This window comes from Gossypium hirsutum, chromosome A12 (genome assembly GCF_007990345.1).
Source record: "Gossypium hirsutum isolate 1008001.06 chromosome A12, Gossypium_hirsutum_v2.1, whole genome shotgun sequence".
NCBI lineage: Eukaryota > Viridiplantae > Streptophyta > Magnoliopsida > Malvales > Malvaceae > Gossypium > Gossypium hirsutum.
Window position 1 is genome coordinate 23,431,892 of NC_053435.1, and position 14,178 is coordinate 23,446,069.

The 14,178-nt window shown below is 34.4% G+C and overlaps 1 non-coding gene across 1 annotated transcript; it reads left to right on the forward strand.

Moving 5' to 3' along the window:
- Positions 1-228: 228 nt before the first annotated feature.
- On the forward strand, positions 229-335 carry LOC121211845 (small nucleolar RNA R71). Its single transcript, XR_005907063.1, has one exon. It is a non-coding gene; the product is annotated as a small nucleolar RNA R71 (small nucleolar RNA).
- Positions 336-14,178: the final 13,843 nt, after the last annotated feature.

Genomic DNA, 14,178 nt, shown 5'->3' on the forward strand with positions numbered 1-14,178 from the left:
CTGGTTTGATAACATGTAATTGCATCTAAATTAAAAACACTGACTTCTTTGATTGGTTTCGTCCTCATAACTTGCCACTGATAATTATTCAGTGACATCTCCTTAATAAATTCATAAGCCGCTTTGGGTGTTTTATTATTCAGAGTACCACCAACTGCTGCATCAATTAACTACCTTGTTGAGGGATTTAAACCGTTGTAGAAGGTTTGAACTTGTAACCATAAAGGTAGCCCATGGTGAGGGCACCGTCTCAATAAGTCCTTATACTTCTTCCATGCATCATATAAAGTCTCTAAATTGATCTGCACAAAGGAGGAGATATCATTCCTTAACTTGGTTATCTTAGCCAGTGGAAAGTACTTTAGAAGAAATTTCTCGGTCATTTGAGCCCATATGGTAACAGAACCTCGTGGTAAGGAATTTAACCACTGTTTAGCTTTGTTCCTAAACAAGAAAGGGAATAACCGTAAGTGAATGGCATCGTCAATGGTGCCATTAATTTTGAAAGTATCGCAAATATCTAGAAAATTGGCCAAATGAGTATTTGGTTCTTTTTCTTGCAAACCATCGAACTGAACAAACTGTTGTATCATCCAAATAGTATTCAGCTTCAGTTCAAAATTATTTGCAGCAATGGTGGGTGTCACAATACTCGATTTATCCCCAGTTAGAGTGAGCTTGGCATAATCGTACATAGTACGAGGAACAGGATCTAGATTTTCAACAACTGTAGGAGGTAGCTGATTATTCTGGTTATCAGCTATCTCCTCAGTAATAACAATGTCCTCTTGTTCGTCTACTAAATTTTCTCGAATCTGCCTTGCTTCTCTATGGATTCTATGAGCTGTACTTTCAATTCACTATCAAACAGTAATGGTCCCGACTGATTTCTTCTAGTCATAAACTAAAGAAACCTACTAGAAGCAAATAAAAGAAAACTTAGAAAGTACAAATTATAATAAAAACAGAAATTATAATAAAATAAAAATGGATAAATTAATAAAAATAAAGTGTTCCTAAAATTTTAGTCCCTAGCAATAGCACCGAAAACTTGATGGTCACTAAAATAACTATAAATACGACAAAGGCAAGCACACCTATTGAACCATAGTATATCTATGGTGAGTAAAGAATATCGTATCCACGAGGACTAAAAGTATTAGTAATTACTTTTTTTATTACTTAGCCGGTAATTTAGGTGATGTGTTTTAATCTAAATTTACTAAACTAATTTAACTAAGAATGCAACAGAGAATAAATCAAAGAAAAAATCAAAGATAACCAATGAGAGAGACCTAGGAAAGAATCCACCTAGACTTCACCTTTTACTATGAATCTAAATTAAACAATTTATCTACTTGTGATTTTGATGCGTAGAAATCCCTAAATTAAGTTAATATTTCCTTTGAAAGTAAGAACAACTGACTCTAGGTTGATTAGTTGAAATCTTTTTCTAATTAAAGCCCTTATCGTCACATTAACTCTATCTATGAATTCCCTTATTAGATTTGACTCTGATCCAGTAGATTTATGTCATCCTATTTCCAGGATTGCATGCAATTCCACTGAATTATGCTAGATCTACTCTTAAACAAGGACTTTTCCTCCACTGAAATAAGCACATTAAACATGAATTGATATCCCGAAAATATTAAAACAGGAAATAAACATACATAATTGAGAAAAACAATAAAGTATTTATCGCGTAAAAACAGACATTAAATAAAAAGATTCATCATAGGTTTCATCCTCCCTGGGTATCTAGGGAATTAGTTCATAATCCTGAATGAAAACATGTCAAAGTCAGAAAAACCATAAGACATAAAGAAACTCAATAAAACTTCGAAAGAAATTAAAAGGAGATTTTCGATCTTGATGGAGATCTGCTTCTAAGTTGATTCTGATGGTGTTCTTTGAGTGTTTTCTTCGATCTTCTTTGATTGCTCCCTTATGTCTTTTTCTAATTGGTATTTATAGACTTTAGAATGCTCAGAAAGCCTAAAATTTGTGTCGTTTTTCACTCTTTTCACTCCCAAATGCTCTCCTAAGTATAGAAACATGAATTTCAAGGATTAGGAGCATCAAATTCACTAATTTGCATAATTAATCATCGAAAATGCATTAAGAAATGAGATTAAAATATGTTACTTTTATACCTTATCATTAACTCAACTTGACATGAAGCAAATTCTAAGCTAAAAAAAGCTAGTTAAAACATGTGAACCATTTTATTTTCAGACAACTATAGATACCAGGTATGAGTTCAAATAGGAAATTCATCAAACAAGTGATGAACCATAATATTATACACAAATTCATCAAAATTTGATACCATTTCATTAGAACACTGTTTATTTTAAATTAACTCACTAATATTATACACAAATTGTAAAATTAATTCATTTTTAGTCTCAATATTTATCGTATTTTAGAATTTTATTCATTACACAAATTAGTCCATTAACAAGAATTTAATGAATAATATGTAAATTTAATAACCTTACATATAGTAATAATTTTACTACATAAAATTTTGAAAATAACAACTTAATAAATAAATTTATTATTTGATAAGAACAAAATTAGTAAAAATTGATAAATACAACTATAAATACGTACAAAATTAAATACACAACCTTCACATTTTAAATTTAAATTTAAACAAAGATAAACCAAATCAGTCAAATTATTAAATTAGTGCATTTGAAGTTCCTGTGTCTCCATATTATTTAAAAAACAACAACAATCGCATTGATAAAATTGAAAGACTGTGCCTCAACAAAATAAAGTGGAGCCAAATGCATAAAGATTTAAGACATTATTCTAGGCAAAACACTTAAGAACATCATTGACTACCGCCATTGGTACTAAAACTATCAAACAACAATGCAGGTGTAAAAAGCTCCATTCACTATATTACTTTCTAGAAAATGATTGAATAGAATAACATGCAACATTACAAGTTGCTGGCATATCCTAAGCTCAAAGCTATAACAAAACCAGATCATGAAGGCATGGCACAACCCTCTAGCCATTGCTATGCATTTCAAATACTTCACCATACCACAGCTGCCACTTCAAGCGTGTATTAATCATCCAATGTCATTTCAACCACTCATCGTTCCCAACTTCTTACTTAGCAAATCAATTATGTATAAGCTTTTAACTAGTTTTTAATTAGGGTAAAAGATGCACTCTAGGCTTGTATAATAAAGCTTAGGATTTACAATCTCTAAAGTGCAGTCTAGTTTATCTATGAAATATGAAATTTCTTTATTTGTCAATATGCCTTATTTTTTTATTAGTTTAGTTTCCAGCATGGGATGCTAAGTCCCATCATCTTTTAAACAAGCAAGCAAGTTCAAGAAAATAATATTACAATTTCAAGAAAGCAAACAGGTTTTATCAACACAAATATAGTGGTGAACACAACGATAGAAGAAACAGTAGCAGTATAGAGGAAAATAAATTAGGGATTAGAAATTAGGAGTAGTTAGCTGAAGAGGAAAAGAAAACTAAGGGCAATTAGGCTTTTAGTTCGGGCCGGGCCTAGGCCAAAATTTTCTTACCCAAGGCTCGACCTGTCTAGAAAACGGGTATCATTTTTTGCCTAAGCCCATTTTTCAGTAGGCCTTCGGGCTAAGCCAGGTGGTGTGGCCCATGATCAAGTCTAGTTACACACTTAATATCATCTCTTATTAAATAGTTTCCCAAGAAATGATATTTAAGCTAGAGATGATGGCCAAATGTTAAACGGTCATTATTTTATATGGAGTCTTGAGAATTAAGATTCACAAAATGATTGGATGTAATCCATGTTCTTGCTAGTTAATCATGGGACCTCAAGGCAACCTAGTTGATGGGTTTAAGAATGATCATAGTAATGAAAAAATATTTTTTCAAGGTTTTAATACAAGACGTATGCATCATATACATTCTTGATATGTTGCTGAAATGAAAAACAATTTCTTAATACAAAGATAGTAATTAGTGAATCTTTATTTTTTTTATTTCAAATATGTCTCCTACTCCTCTTATTAGCATTCTTCCTGAAAATAAATTAAATGAGGGTAACTTTTGAGAATGGAAACAGAACTTGTTGATAGTTCTCAACTGTAAGAAACACAAATTCGTTCTTGATGAAATGTGCCTTCCAGAAGCTCAGCCCAAAGCAAGAAATCGCTGGAGAGATTCTGACTCAACTGGTCGATGTTATATGTTAGTGAACAAGAGTAGTGTGTTGTAAAAGCAACATGAGAATTTTCGTACTGCTAAAGAGATCATGAAAAATTTAGAGGATCTGCTCCCAAGTTGTATTGGCTCGATAATCCGCTATTAAAAATTTGATAAAATTTCAATAGAAAACTGTCACTTCTATCAAAGAACATATGCTTAAGCTTATGGGATTCTTTGTGGAAGTGGAGGACAATGGGGTTGTACTATACGTGAACACACAAATTGAAATACTGTTCAAATCCTTAACCAAAGCGTTTGCTGGTTTTAGGGCCACTGAAAACTTAGGGAAGAAGGCACTTACCTTGACTCAACTCATGAAGGAATTATAGTTTTATGAGTTGATGCTGAATGATGGTTAGTAGGTTCAAAAGAAACTTGAGACAAACTTAGCCGTGGGCCCCTCATCCTTTAAGGGGAAACATAAATGTAAGGGAAAGAAGAAACCGACTAAGTCTCCGGTTCTACCTTGTGTGGATAGAAAGAAGGCTAAGAAGTCAAAAGATTCTAAAAAGATCAAATGTTTCTTCCATAACAGGAAAGGGCATTTCAAATAAAATTGCAAGTAGTATTTGAATTACCTACCTAATCGAAAAGGGAAAATGCATGGAACTCTGTACGGTTGAAGCTTGCTTAGTGGAAGAATCTATTGACAATTGGGTTATTGATTCTAGAGACATTAACCATGTGTGTGTTTCTTTATAGGGGCTCAGTGAAATAAGAAGTCTGTGTGATAGGAGCCTCTTGTTGCAGACCAGATATGGGAGTTAGGTTTCAACTGAAGCTGTGGGAGAAGTTATTTTACATTTTGATAATTTTAGGAAAATTGTTTTAAAAAATGTGTTTTATGTACCTCATTTTAAGAGAATTTAATTTTTATAGCATATTTATTTTATGACATTCAATAAAGAGATTGTTATTCAAAGAAATTGTTATTTAATCTGTAATGGATGGATTGAAAATAATCTCTACTTTATTAAACCAAACAACTACTCAATGCTTTAAACTAAAATAGTGAATAAAAAGATTAAAACTTCTCACTTTAATGAGGGGTACCTATGACACTTAATACTTGGTCATATTAACCAAGAAAGAATCACTAGACTCATAAAAGATGGTCCCTTAAATATGCTTAAGGAAGTTAGTCTTCCACAATGTGAATATTGCTTGGAAGGTAAAATGACTAAGAGGTCTTTTAATGCGAAAGGTACAAAGGCTAACCAACCTTTAGAACTTGTGCACACTGATGTATGCAGTCTCATGAGCATTAGTCCCCAAGGAAGTTACGATTATTACATGACTTTTATCGAATACTTTTCTTGATATAAATGTATACATCTAATCCACAGTAAAAGCAACACCTTTGATAAATTTTGAGAGTTTCGCGTGGAAGTGGAAAAGTATTTAGGTTTATCTATAAAGAATCTTTGGTCTTACTGAGGTGGGGAATATTTTTCTGATGAGTTCTTAATATACCTCATAGAGAATGAGATTTTATCTCAATTTACTGCACCGGGTAGTCCACAATAGAATGGCGTAGCTGAGAGAAGGAATAGAACCTTGCTTGACATGGTTCTTTCAATGTTAAGCTATTCAAAACTTCCTACTTCCTTCTGGGGATATGCAAGACAAATGGCTTGCTATATTTTGAATGATGTGCCAACTAAGTCTTCTTGTAAGACACCTTATGAATTGTGGCACTGAAAGAAAACCGTTTTAAACCACTTTAGAATTTGGGATTTTCCAACACACATTTTGGATATATAAGGATGCAAAGAAGTTGGATGCACAGACAAAATTGTGCATGTTTGTAGGATATCTAAAAGGAACAAAATAAGGATTATTCTACAATCTGAAAGATAATACGATTTGTAACACCCCTTACCCGTAACTGACGCTGGAGCAAGGTATGAGGCATTACCAGACTTAAACTCAAACAAACATTCAAAATCGAGCCATGAATTTCCACTCAAATTTAAAACCTTTTCAAAAACATTCATATTGTCCCTCATACGAGCCTATGAGGCCTATAACATGCATTAGGAGTGGTTCGGGACTAAACCGAGAACTTTTAAAAACTTCCCAACACTTAGAAAATTTTTCATCAAAATAGGGGTCATACGCTTGTGTGGCTTTGGGACATGCCCGTGTGGGTAGGTCGTGTGGTCACACACGCCCTTGTCCCTAACCCATGTATCTCTTTGTTTATGACATCATCAACAAATTGAAGTCACACGACCAAGTCACATGCCCGTGTGATAGGTCATGTGGCGAATTTAATTTTCAAAATTTTTCATAAAATAGGTGCACACTTCACATGCCCTGGACACACGCCCATGTCTCTAGGCTGTGTCTTTCACACGGCTGAGACACACGACTGTGTCTCTGCCCATGTGGACAAAAGAAAGCTATTTACCAAGCCATTTTGCCACCTTTACTTGCACCAACCTGCACAACAACAAGAAATACCAATCCAAGCGTATACATACAACCAAATCAGCCATGAACAAGTCATCCACACATCTATTACATGTTATTTCCTATCATATACAACATCTCATACTTATCATCTTAAACCATGCAATGTCCACATTCATGGAAACATCATCATATGATTATATACTTAGCCAATATTAGCCAAATTCAATGGCCATATACAAAATGAATCATTAACCATTACAATGCCAACACATTTGGCTAAACCAATATGACACGTAAAAAAATGACCAAGTCCCTATACATGCCATACTCAAAATATTGAAACCAAGTATACCCAAAACAATGATTTGATAGTGTGTATCGAGCTCCGACATTCCTTAGTCCTCGAGCTAGCTTGGTGACACTATAAGGAATGGAAAGAAAAGGGGAGTAAGCTTTAGAGCATATTAAGTTTGCATGCAAATAATAAGCAACTTAAATCATTCATTAATCATATAACTACTCCATATAAGTAAACATAAATATCATCATGCATCGTAGACATAACTTACTCATTAGCATTCTTACCAAGAGTTCATCTTATACCAAATTTCATACTCATGGGTTTTACATACATACCTGTACCAACTCAAAATATAGTTGCACACTTTGTCATCTTTGACATACTCTTCAGATTACCTGTTGAACACTTGGAATACTACTGGATACACGGAAGGCCTTGCACATAAGTGCCACATATGTAGCCAATGTTACCTTATATGTAACAACCGGATTTTGGGCCTAGTCGGAAGAGTGGTTTTGGAACCACTATTCCGAGGCCAGAGAAAATTATTTTAGTATTTTTTTACGTGTTATAATATAATTTTATAAGTGCATGTAAATTTTGGTAAGTTAATTTTAGCGATTTCTAGTCCAATTTCGAAAAAGGACTAAATCGCGTAAAAGGTAAAAGTTGTGTGTTAATGACTAAATGTGTTAATAGACTAGAGAACTAAAATTGGAGGCATTTAAAGGGAAATTAGACCTTTTTTGAGTGTGTGGCCGGCCAAGGCGAGACCAATTGGTCAAAAAGCCAAATTTTGTGGCTTTTAAGTGTTTTAATTGACTAATTTGTAATAAAATAAGGAAAAGAAATAAAATGTCATTTCTCTTTCATTTCTTCTTCTTCCTCACGAAAATGGCAGCAAAGAATGGGCGTTTTAAGTTTTAAATTTTCAGCCAGTTTAAGCCCTAACAAGTAAGTGATCTTTGGTTGTTTCTTGATGGTTTTTACATTTTTGGAACCCCTAAAGCATGAGCTTTCATATGAGGGGTCTAGTTTGCAAAATGATGAAGAGTCTAAGGTTTTTCCATGAGAGTAAACATGTTTTTTTCTGTGTTTTTATGGAATATTATGAGTCCTAGTTGCTAATAAACAACTTTTGTGAAAGAAATTGCATGAAAACACCTTAAAAAGGGCTAGTTTGCCAAGTTGTAAGATAAGGTGTTAGTATGTGTAATAATGATTTTTGTGAGTTTCCATAGTTATGAAAATGATTTATCTAGGCTTAAGGAGTAAAGAAATTGAATAAAAAATCATTTTTCGAGCCTAGGGGCAATTTGGTAATTTTGGCAAAATAGAGGGGCAAAATTGTAAATTTTTCCAAAGTGTGTTAGTGGACTAATTTGATTAGTACATAGTTTTAATAAGCTAAATGTGATGTTTTAGATGTTGAAAATCGAGATTTGGACTTAGAATGGAAAGAAATCGATTAAGGGATGATTACGTCCTTTTCACCTTTGTGGTATCAAAGTAAGTTCGTATGGTAACAATAATGCAATATCATGCTTGAATTAAAATTCTTTATTATTATGGCATTAAGTGTATGATCTAAAATGTTAGAAGTTTGTATGAAAGTAATGCTCAATTTCATTATGATGTGCTTAATACTTGATATTGCACGAAATGTGGATGTATGCCTCTATTGGAATTGACTTATCAGGATTCAATAAAAAGGTGATGATATGTGTACTAGTATAAGACCATGTCCAGGACATGGAATTGACACTAACATGAAACCTCGTATAAGACCATATCCAAGATATGGCAACGATATGTGGATCCATGTAAGACCATGTGAGGGACATGGCTTGGGGCATTCTATTCGGCGCATGATAATTCTGAACATCCTTTAGCGTCCCAAGTGTCCAATGGGTAATCTAATGGATGATGTGGTGAAAGCTCTAAGGATAGCATGTTAAAGATGGTATGATTATATATTTTATCACGAGTTGCTATAGGTATGTACACTAAGCTTATGAGTAATACCTTGATATGTGATAATCTATGATATTTATAGTATTTGGTGAATACTATGGAAATGGCATGATTTGGAATAAGTATTTGATATTTGATGACAATGAGATTATGGGTCCATGCTTATGATGCATAGCTATGTGTTCTTACCATGATAGATGATATGATGTTGTATTAATTTGGTGAACAATAATTATGAATGAATAAATTAGCCTGGACAGTGTTGGGCTATTGCAGTGGTGTAAATTTGAAAATACACCAAACATATTATAAAATGAGTTAGAAGCTGAATAAAATATGATAATAAATCTTATTGAGTCTAGTTTCTTATAAAAAACGTGTAAGAAAAAGAATTTCCTATAATGAGATATTTGATGTTGCATGGGACAGAGTTAGAATGAGTTCGAGATCCCCTATTTTGATTTTAGAAAATCATTATAAAGTGTAAACAAATGGTTATGAGTTATGATTTATATTCTTAGAATCCTTAATTAGTCTAGTTCAAGAGAAATAGATGAGAACATTATTTGAGTCCTGTGCTATGAGATATTTGAACTTTAATGTAGAAAGCTCTGAACTGTCATACAGTGAATCAGTTGCAAATTTATGGAATAAAATGTACTAATTGGATAAACCAAAAATTCTGGAAAATTTATGGTAGAAATGAACATGAGTTTAGTTTCAAGGAAAATTAACAGAACTTAATTTGGTGTTTCGTAGCTCTAGATATTAATAATTTAGTGACTATTGCTCAGGAAGACAGCTTGTCGTGAACTTGAGTATATGTTGTAAACATTGATAAAACATGTAAATGAGCTGCTAATTGTTTTTATATGAACTTACTAAGCGTAAAGCTTACCCCCCTTCTTTCCCATGTTCTATAGGGTTTCCAGGTTTGCTCGGGTTGGAGTTCGTCAGAGATATTATCACACTGTCGAGTTCACGCTATTGGTGGAAGTAAATCCTAATGTTTCGAGTCTATGGCATGTATAAGGTTTTAATGTTGAGTATGTGATATTATGATTTAGCCAAAGGTGTTGGCTTGTATTGATAAAGTGTTGTAGCCATGTGAATTGGCCTATGTTGGCTAATGATGTTGTGGGCCTAAATGTTTATTCATATATATGTATGATACTATCTCTTGTGATGTGGCTTATAGCATGTATGCCTAGAGATTGAAATGAGATTCATTGATGAGTTAGTAACTGATGCAAGATTAGGTGATTGGTAAATAGTTAATAATGCCTCATGAATGGTTTGTGGAAATGATTATGTATGCTTAGTGATGGACATAAGGTTTGTGATGTAATGATAGTTATGACTAGTATGTGATAATGATGGGAGCAAATTCTATGATATTTATTGCATAAGAAAATGACTTGAGCATAACATGTTTGTAGATGTTTAAGAGCTCATTTATGCCATGTTGTATGTTATTGGATAAGTATGTGTGCACATGTTGTGAGGGTGACAAATGGCTTGGAAAATAGCCTTGTAATTGTCCACACGGGTAGACACACGGGCGTGTGTCTAGACCGTGTGTGACATACGGTCTACCCCCATGGGCGTGTTGTCCAACCGTGTGTCCCCTACACCTAAGTTTTTCAAGTCAGTATGCATGGTTGTAGGACACAGTCATAGGACACGGGCGTGTGCCTTGGTCGTGTGGTTTTGGCAGAATGTCCAGGTTTTTGGACACGAGTTCAGGACACGGGCGTGTCCTTAGCACACGGGCATGTTCTCTATACCCACACGGGCATGTGAAGCCTTGATGCAAGAGATTTTCTAAGTTTTTCACGAGTTCTCGGTTGGGTCCCGAACCACCCCAGATGTATGTTTTGGGCCTTGTAAGCCCATATATGGGACAGATTGCATGTGAAAAGAAAAGTTTTAAATTGATTGAAATTTTACGGCACGGTTTTTGTGTGATTGATTGAGTTTAAGTCAGGTAACACCTCGAACCCTGTCCCAGGCGAGTGGTGTTACATCACATCTCATGACACGTGGGCTTACACACGAGTTAATCACGGGACTGCTCACACAAATTGTCAGTCAAGACGTAGCTACACGAGTTGCTCACACAAGCTGTCAGGTATCCGCAACTTATAACGGACTACCCAGCCACTGGTAGGATGTACATGACCAGCACTCGGATTCACACAAATCACATATTATGGTTTCCTAGTGACATGTCACTTGTATATTAAATTATTCCTAAGGTTCAGTCGGGAATTTTTTCTCATCGTCGAAACTTCGTTGAATATTTCCATAGAAACAATCCTACAATTTGTGCAAAACTAAGCATTAAATACATATTATAACATTGCATTATTTACAAACAAACTTACCTCGGTACAAAATAGTAAGAATTGGACCTAATTGTCGTAACATTGTTCTTCCCTCGATCAAGGTTTGAACTACGTTTTTCTTGATCTATAATAGCAAATTTAAATTATTTAATGATCACTTTACTCAATGCTGTCCAAAAACCAACTTATGGAAAAATTACATTTTTGCCCGTAAACTTTGACATATTTACATTTTTGTCCTTACGCTCGAAAGAATGAAATGAATTCAATTTCTTGGTTACCCAAGCCTAGCTGAACCATATACATCCTCATATCAGCCAAAATATTTCATCAAATCAGATTTTTACTACCCATTTTACAACTTTTTACAAATAGGTCCTTTTTAGGTGTTTTCATGGAAAATCACTTAGTAAAAGTTGTTTGTTACACATCAAGCTTTAATTTTATACCATTAAACATCAAAACACATGCATTTCATACATGGGTAAAATTTTAAACATGAACCCTACTTCAAAATAGTGGTAGACATGGAAAGATTGGGTGAATACGACTTCAAAAACGTAAAAAGTATTAAAAACGGGGCTATGATGCACTTACTATCAAGCTTGAAAGTTGAAGAAACCCTAGCTATGGAGAGCTTGAGAATTTCAGCTATGGTAAAGAAGATGGACACCAATTTTGACATTATTTTCCCTTTTTATTCTTTTATTTACCAAATGACCAAGATGCCCTTTTTACCCTTCTTTAAAATTTTATCACTCCATGTCCATTTTTGTCCACTAACTTAAAAATCGTCTAATTATCATCTAAGGACCTCTAATTTAAAATCTCATAGCAATTGGACACCTCTAGCATGTAGAACTAAACCTTTGTACATTTTACAATTTAGTCCTTTTTGCTAAATTGAGTGTCCAAACGTCAAAATTTTCGAACGAGATTTTCACAGAATAGTTCCATAAAAATGTAGTCAAAATATAATAAAAATGGATTTTTCTACGTCAGATTCGTGGTCCCGAAACCACTATTCTGACTAGCCTCGAAATTGGGCTGTTACAATTCTCCCCCTTTAGGGTTTTTCGTCCCCGAAAATCGTACTAGAAAATAAGTGTGGGTACTATTTTCTCATAGCCTCTTCGGGTTCCCAAGTAGCCTCTTCAACCCCATGTCTTTTTCACAACACTTTCACAAGAGTTATACTTTTATTTCTCAATTGTTTGACTTCCCGGGATAATATCTTGATCGGTTCCTCACCGTAAGTCATATCCGAACGAATCTCAACTTTTGTCAGTGAAATCACATGCGAAGGGTCTGGTCTATAACGGTGCAAAATAGACACATGAAAGACATTGTGGATCCTCTCCAACTCAGATGGCAAAGCTAACTGATATGCTACCTGTCCTATTCTTTCGGTAATCTCATACGACCTATTAAATCGCGGATTTAACTTGACTTTATGGTCAAATCTTAGAATTTTCATCCATGGAGATAGTTTCAAAAATATCTTATCACCGATCTGAAATTCAATCTCTTTTCTTTTCAAATCTGCATACGACTTTTGTCTATCTGAAGCAGCTTTCAAACAATCATGGATCACCCTTATTTTTTCTTCAATTTCTCTAACTAAGTCAACCCCATGAATCTGATTCTCTCTGAACTCTGTCCAGTACAATGGAGTTTGGCATTTTCGGCCATACAATGCCTCATAAGGCGCCATTTTTTTGCTTGACTGAAAATTGTTATTGTAGGCAAATTCAACCAACGGCAGATATTTTTCCCAATTACCTTGGAATTCTAGAATACAACATCAAAGCATATATTCTAAAGTCTGAATTACTCTCTTGGATTGACCATTAATTTGTGGATGGAAAGCTGTACTAAAATTCAATTTCGTACCCAAGGCTTCTTGTAACTTTTTCCAAAACCTCGAAGTAAACCTCGGATCTCTATCCAAAATAATAGAAATAGGTACCCCTGCAATATCACAATCTCAGCAATGTATAGCTTAGCTAGCTAATCAAGTGAATAATCAGTACGTATCAATATAAAATGAGCCGACTTAATCAATCTATCAACAATAGCCCAGACGACATCTTTTTTTTTCAGAGTCAAAGGCAAACCCGTTACAAAATCCATTGTAATCCTATCCCATTTCCACTCGGGCACCATCACTGGCTGAAGTAAACCCAAAGGCACTTGGTTTTTGTCTTTCACTTGTTGGCAAATCAGACATCTCGAAACAAACTCAGAGATATCTCTTTTCATGCCCGATCACCAATACATTATCTTCAAATCATTATACATTTTCACACTACCCGGATGCACAGATAAACAACCATTATGCACTTAATGAAGAATTTTATGAATAAGTTCATCATTCTTTGGTATACAAACTCTACCTCGAAACATCAAACATTCATCAGGCCTGACATGAAAATCTGAATCACTAACCGATTCACAATAAGCTCTCTTGGCTTGTAATTCACTGTACCATTTCTGGGCTTCACAAATCTGTTGAATAAACATTGGCCTAGCTCTCAACTCGACTAGAATAGAACCATCATCAGATAAGGTCAATCTCATGTTCATTTCTCTTAAAGCAAACGAAGTCTTCCTACTTAAGGCGTATGCGACTACATTCACTTTACCTGGGTGATAGTCAATCACCAACTCATAATCTTTCAACAACTCGAGCCATCTTCGTTGCTTTAAGCTCAAGTTCTGTGTCATCAAATACTTTAAACTCTTATGGTTGGTAAAAACATGACATTTCTCACCGTACAAATGGTTTCGCCATATCTTCAAGGCAAACACAATAGTGGTTAATTTCAAATCATGCGTCGGGTAGTTCTTCTCATGTTGATTCAATTGTCTCGAGGCATAAGCTATCACCTTGCCTTTTTG